Genomic DNA, 7,829 nt, shown 5'->3' with positions numbered 1-7,829 from the left:
ATCTAATGACGTCACTTATTTTCATAAAAAATCTTTAATAGTGTAGCACAAAGAGCATGGGCTATGGGTTTAAATATTCCCTAATTTTAATCGCAGTCCTGTGATTTGTAAGCAGGGTGACCTGGGACGTGTTTTGTAACCTCTCAGTTCCCTCAGCTACAAATGAGAGAGCTTGACGTGAAGAGTAAACTAGGTTCTTTATTCAGAGATGATGGATTTGGGTATCCAAAAGTGGTTACACTCCTTTCTCCCTCCAACACCCCCACACATGCTACATCGTGTAATTTAGACTACTGATCCATTCATGCCGGCATGTAGAGGCCGCATAATTTGGTTCTACTATTTCTGTAAACTAACGTTATATCATTCCTCACGCCCTTCTCTTTAGCCAAAGCTCTGGCTTTATTCTGCAGAGATGCCGCATCAGTTCTTTCGATGATGCCTTTGCCTGTGTTATCGGTTCTTCCTTACCTGACTACAAGATACTCTCTGAACGCATGGAAAAAACGGATGAATGAATACTACTGGGGAGACATAGGACAGGACAGGATCAGCTTTAACTTCAGTCCAAAAGAACTAATTTCAAATCTGAGATTTGCAAATCTCTAGCTGTGTGAGGCCTTCAACAAGACACTTTATCTCTGTAGTATTTTAGTTTCCTCAGCTGGGGAAAGAAGATTTACTTCTTGCTTGAAGTTTTAGAATGAAATAACATTAGTTATCTGGAAGTAGTTGGTAAACTTTAAAATATTGCATATGCTTAGTGTACATTACTTCTCTTATTAAGGTTCAGTAAAATAAAATATTCAAATGATATATTAAAATTATTTTCCAGAGCAGGAGGTGTCCATTGTATAACCCAACATCATTTGTCACGATTCTTGGCATATATCTTGAATATACATATAATGAATTTCACCCGTGGATTCTACTCTTGGGACAGTAGGTAAATGGACTAGAAATAGTCTTGGAAGGAGGATAATTTGATACTTCTATGAAACATCTTTAATGAAGTGAATAAAAGTTTGGGAGGAAAAAGACCAAAAAAAGAACAGTGGAAGAAATATTTTGCTTTGCTTTGCTTTGTTTTCCTGGCAGAGACTTTAACTTAATACTTGTTTACAAATAGATTTCAGTTTTAATTATGTGCTAGATCCACACACACTTTTGCATACACTGTTTTGTTTTATTCTTATGTAAAGAAAACTTTGGGTTACATATTCTTACTTTCGTTTTTCTAAATCTCAGTCTTCAGTTTTCTCATCTCTATAATCAGAGAAATGGCATCAACCTCACAGCACTTTTTGGGTATGAAATGAAATAATAAAAAAAAGTGCCTAGCACATGGTAAAGGCTGCAGCAAATGTTTTGTTTTATTATTTCAGAAAAAAATAAACCTTTTTGAATAGCCAATCTACTCATTAAGTAAGGTTTTCTCTGCATCAAGACTAAATTCAGTCTCTCATTGTCAGTCATATATTTGTTGCTCTCGCTGGGAACAAGAAATAAAATTTAAGGAGAAAACAATTCCAAAGTCTCCATATATAAGACAGCAAGACTTTGAAGTTATCTCATGGGACTTCAGAGATTTAAAATAAAAGTGGAAATAAAGAAAGCTTAGAAAGAATGAGAAAGCTATGGAGAAAGGACAATAGGTGACAGACCGTGGAAATTGGAGGAAAAAAGAGACAGAATTTATGATTGAGGCACACTGAATAATTCTGGTTTTGTTTTTGTCATGAGGCTACAGATAGTTTGTTCTAAAGGGATATGGATGACTTTCCTTGTTCAAATACTTAAGAACCACTTGGAGGAATGGATTATTAGTTGAGGTAGAAACTTCATACTCTCCCAAGTGAGTCCCAGGTGTGAAATGCTTTAATTAGAAGTAATCTGGTAACGGAAAAGATTCAATCTGACTTTTTTTGCTTTAAAAAAGCTTATGTAGGAAAATGTCATTTTTAAAAATTGCTTATTTTTTTTAAGGCAGAAGCAATTACAAATGACCAAAAGCATATAATAAAACATTTTAGTTTACTAGCTATCAAGAAATATCAATTAAAATGATATCTAACTGTTTCTCCCCATATCAGGATGACAAAAATTATAACAAATAATAATGCTTAATGTTAATAAAAAACAGGGGAAATAAACACTTTTAAACACTGATGTTGAGAATATACATAGGGATGAGGAAAGAAACATCAAAACCTGGATGGAGTGAGGTAGATTTGGCAATATCTGCCTAGGCATAGTCTATGCTTCTAGGAATTTATCTTACGGAAATAAATTACATCATAACCACACAATAAAGCTATAAGAATGCATAAAAATAATATTGAATAAGAATACCTAATGAATGGGGAAATGTTTATAATATAGTTCCATGTTTTAAAATGGTCCTTTATATTATACAACACATTTATGTACATGGATTCTATGTTAATATTCTGGATATAGATCATAATAAACCAAATGATGGGGCTTATTTTTGAATGGTAGGATTACCCATGATTTTTCTTCATTTTGCTGACTTCTTTCTCTTGCCAAGTTTTCTACTATAAAAATGAATAACTTTTATAATCACAAAAGCACTGTATTTTTCATAATGAGAGTCTGCATTTTTTTTCTGTTTTAATCTAGTCTGTACATCCTATTTGTAAATAGGCTCTTATTATTTTTATTTTAATATATTTCATCATTTCTGCAGATTTGAATCCCTATTTTACATTTGGAAACAGAGGGCTGTTGGTGATCTGGATGGGTTGAGAGCATCCCAAGTAAATTTTTTTCCCCATAAACTAAGAAGCAAAGGCTTATATTTTAGTTATTCAAATAAGGAAGTGATTGTTCACTGAAAAGAAAAATGCCATCAATTCTTGAAGAAGTTGTTGGTTCTTGGGGCCTTTAATGGGGACCATGGAAAGAAGCACAAAAAAGTGGAACAAGGGCCTGCAGCGTGTCAATGAAATGCCAAGGGATGCAAAGCGACAACGTAATGAGATGTGACGTGTCTCTGCAATGACATGTCAAGTCTGCACAATTCAAAGCCTGGGGTTTGCCTAAAACCTTGGTGAAAGCATGGTTCCAGTTAGTTACATGTAAGGGACCCTCAACATTTAAAAAAAAAAAGTTTATTAACAAAATGCTCTCACTATGGGAAAATCTTCCTGTGACATATATTCACAGTGGAAAAGAATGGTTTGAATTGCAATTCCATAAGTGAAACAGACCCCCCCACCCCCCATGGACTGCATTCCAGTAAGGAAGCTTCAAAGTACAAGAAGACAACATTATTTTCGTCTTTTCAGTACCTTCATTCAAATGTCCTTTCAGCCTGATAACTGCAGCTGTTTACCCTCTTATCCATTTACTTTGAGCACAAGAAATCCTGGAAGCTTTGCTTTTCTGATTATTTACCTTACATCACATTATTTTTAAATCAAACACCATTATGCTAATTTCAGCCTTAGTCCCTCCGGTTTCTGCTTGTTTGTTTTTGTATTAACATTAAAAAAAAACTATATGTGAGATGGATGCCATCCTTTGCCTTTTCACTCTCACGCTCTTATTAAGGTTTCACTTACAGTGGTTTTATAAGAATAGGCCAGGAGTCTATCAAATGATAAATAGATACATTTTCCCCCATTCTCCTTACTATCTACATTCATGGGAGTTTGTTTCATTGCACCGTTTTCCAAAATATAACACTTTGTTAAAACTCTTAAAGTTAGTAAATTTTTCATTCACTTTAAGTTTTCTACAGACATTTTATAATATGGTCTCTGGTTATTAAAGCAAATACTGCACATTTTCAAAAAATCCATATGAGAATTGCCTGTGTTTAAGTTTTTTGAAACATCTTTTCCACTTCTGATTCTTTTAATGTGGTCTTAAAAATATATGTAGCAGACCACAAGGAACATGTTTCTTAAGAGTACCTACATTAAATACTCAGAAGTGAGTAGGTAATGCTATGCAGATGTTGTCATGGTAAATACTCATGATAACATATTTGAAACTGGCCAGAACTCAAGTTCAGATCTAGCCCAGTCAGACTTAAATTACTGGCTGTTATTTTTCAAAACATTTTTCTTTATTTTAGTCTTAATGAATAAATGTTTTCAGATCTGATACAATAATGTTTGAGTTCTGTTGAAACCATAATTTTCTTCTACCCCACACCCACCTCAAATGGTATGAAGACAGAACTAAGAGGTTGTGTTTCCCTCGAGGTCTCCCTTTAGTACATGGACATGGTTTAGGTTATTTTCCTCACAGTTTCAAGTTGATCTGCTAGAGAAATCTCATAAAAGTGGTCTGGAACTGTTTCCTTAAAGAGAAGGTGTTTTCTCTTTAAATGATTTTGCATCCAATTATTTACTGGAAAAATAGAATTGAATACTAACAAAATGAAGAGCTGCATTTAATTCAGGACAGACCTTCTCTTGTTCAGAAGAACATTTTTTAAAAAAATCACTGGATGAGCTCTGGCTGGTGTGGCTCAGTTGGCTGAGCATCATTCCATGCACCGAGAGGTTGCTGGTTCAATTCCCAGTCAGGGCACATGCCCAGGTAGCAGGCTCGATCCCTGCTGTATGGGGCATGTAGGAGGCAGCTGATCGATGTTTCTCTCATCGGTGTTTCACCCTCTGTCTTCCTCTCCTTCTCTTTCCAAAAAATCAATAAAAACATATCTAAAAAACAAACAAACAAAATCACTGGACAAGAAAGCCAGTAAGTTCTACCTTCCTGAAACTTTTATAGCTGAAATGGAATCACTAGACCTGTATTGTGTCCCTTCACTAATACTATCTGGTGGGAGGCAGTGAGAAAGTCTCATGATGTCTATTGCTTAAAAATTATTATTAGCTTAAAACTCATATTTGGAGTTATCAGATAAAAGGTTCTCTGAAGATCTTAAATGCAAATAATAGTAGTCCCTGGAGAATAAAACTGGAAGCTCTAAGGTATCTGCTGGATTGAAGATTCTTTCCGTGTTCAAAGCGGTATTCTTTCCCTACCTTTTCATGACATAGAAGACGACTAAACAGCCTTGTTCAGAGTTCTTACAGACATTGGATCCTTAATCAAACCACTTCATTGGCAAGGTCCTCAGTTGCTTTGACTCTTAAATGGGATTCATATGTTCTAATACATTGCAAGACATCTCGCAGATTTGCTGCCCTGAATTGGGTTCTGTTTTATATAGCCCATGACATATAATATAATAGGATAAACATAACTAATATAATATATAATATAATTTCTTCTTAGTATATTATAGTACTGATCACATAGTAGGCACTCAGCAAACGTTTGCTATTATTGATGATGTTCCATAGCTTATTCTTACCTTGATTTCAGACAGCAGTGTTGGAGCTGACATGCATTAACCTGCCTTATCTAAAATGAATGCTTTCTTTTGCTTTTCGTGATGGCATGCTGTTAACAGCATGCTCTGTTACCTAATATAATATGTGAAGTTTAATCACCAAAAGTAGCTCCTTCGGAATAGACCAAGAGGAATGACCTGATTAATGGGGCTTATTCCCTAAGCAGGCGCTATGCCTTCAACAAAGTCTCAAATATAAAACATGAGTTTACATGAGCAGCAAGCATCAGAATATAAGTCCTCATTCTGTTATTTATTTTGTTCAATTACCTGTGAAAAGAACCTTAATCGACGATTGTTTATGACAAAGCATATTATAATATGTTTATGTCCTTCAGCTTCAGCTCCTGTAGCAGTAAGTCACTTTGTCTTGGGCAATCAGTGTTTGTGAAAAGGAGCTGAAATATTTCCTTTCACATAAATGCAAAAGTCCTTCCAAAGAATACCCTGTGGGAATGTGCACAATAATATCAGAACATGGGCTAGCTTGAAGTCACAAATGTTGACAGTTCCTGCCTTTGGGGACAAGGAGACAGTGGAGACTTCCTGACAAGTGTTGTACTTGACTTACTTCCCCCTTATCTGTTCACAGAACAAGTGTCACACAAGGGATTGCAAAGTCAATGGCGATTTCCCTATTTAAATACTCTAGGTATTAGGCTGAGTTTCATGATGGGAAGAACCAATCATCTCCTAATTCTGCATAACCTGTCAGTCTCAGAGCAACTCAACCTTATAGTTTAAAGCAGTTTATACAGCACAAAGGTCTTTCAGCACAAAATAAAACTGATGTATATAGAAAACAATAAGCACACAAGATTGCTAAATCAACCCAGGAAGAAGACATTTCTACAGATACGTTAATAGTGGTGATTTTAGAATATATTGTAGGAACTTGTTTTGTTTGGTTTTCTATAGGAAAATAGAAACAAATGTGATCAAGTAGAATGCATGATTCAAGAGACTCCTCTAATTAACAAGCCTGGTGACCCAGACATCCAGAATGGCCCATTTTTTTCCTGGTCCATTGCTAATAAAAATGCATGCTTGACTGAAGAAACATGCATAGGATGGGAAAATTTCTTGTTGACAGAAAGCCAACAAATATCATGAGTTTTAAGTGGGTTTTTATTTTAATGCTTTTATTGATTTCAGAAAGAGAGAGAGAGAAATCCATGTGAGAGAGCAACATAGATCAGTGGCCTCCTGCATGCCCCCCCCCCATCTGGGATGGAGCCCACAACCCAGGCACATATACCCTGACCGAGAATCGAACCAATGACCCCCAGGTGCACAGGACAACAACACTCAGCCGACACCGGCCAGGACGGGGCCATGGTTTTGTTAAAGAACCAAATTCAACTGAGTAAATTAGGAGATGGATTGACTTTATTAAGCAGTTTATGAGTCAGGCAGAATCCCATCTGCCAACTCTGCTTGGAGGGGTTGTACAAAATGGGAATTTTTTTATAGGAAAAAAGTGGGGCAAGAGAGCTATCAGCATAAGAAAAGGCAGGATTATTTTTAGGCCAAGACATCTTCTTGAGGGGGTGGGCAGTGGAGGACAAGGGTTTTTATCATGCAGATTACTTCTTTCTGGGGAGTAAAGGATGGTGGAGAGGTCCGCTGTGAGATATGGCCTCCTTGGTGTTGACCAGAAAATTACAGACACATTGACTAAGATTATGATTCTGGAAAAGGTTGAAATAGCAGTTAGGTCAGGTACTGAATCTAGGTTTGTTATCATGGGCTTTGGCACAAGTGACACCATTTTGGGGCTGTGTTTTTTTTCTTTAACAGTTTATTTTTGATGGGCTCCAATTTCACAGGCTTTTAAACATTGCAGGGATAAAAACTCTTCTTTTTAATAAAACTCACCCATTCTGTAAAACTTATGCTGTACAAATTTCCCAGAGAAAAATTAGATGGAAGCATGGTGACTTACACTTTTTCCCCAAGTGTATTGGGGACTGCATTAGATTTAGAAATCAAGGAAATACTTACCATATGTTGGGGGGGAAGGAATGAAATGAAATTGGATGTTTTTCATATGTGAATATAGTTTTGCTTGAGTTCATGAAAAATCATGGAACAGCCAGTGCATTTGTATATTTCATTTAAAATATATTTTTGTTTTACATAAGCCTGCCCTTAAACTAGTACTGAACAGTTGTATAAATTTTCACCTTTTACATAATACAAGACCAATGTGTATAAAAATTCCTCTATAAGAATGAACACCTGAAACACAGTGCAGATATGCCTGGCCTTCCAATACATGATATTCATTAGAATCAAACAAATAATGATTTTAGATATTTTGTTTTTTGAAAAGACAGGTGAAATGCAAAACCAAAGCACTTTAGGCAGAAGAGTGTTATATTCACAAGATTTCTTTTATTTTGCCCATGTGGGGCCTCCTGCAGAGGTAAAG

This window comes from Miniopterus schreibersii, assembly GCF_964146895.1.
Source record: "Miniopterus schreibersii genome assembly, chromosome: 8".
NCBI lineage: Eukaryota > Metazoa > Chordata > Mammalia > Chiroptera > Miniopteridae > Miniopterus > Miniopterus schreibersii.
Note: the sequence above shows the minus strand (reverse complement) of the source record.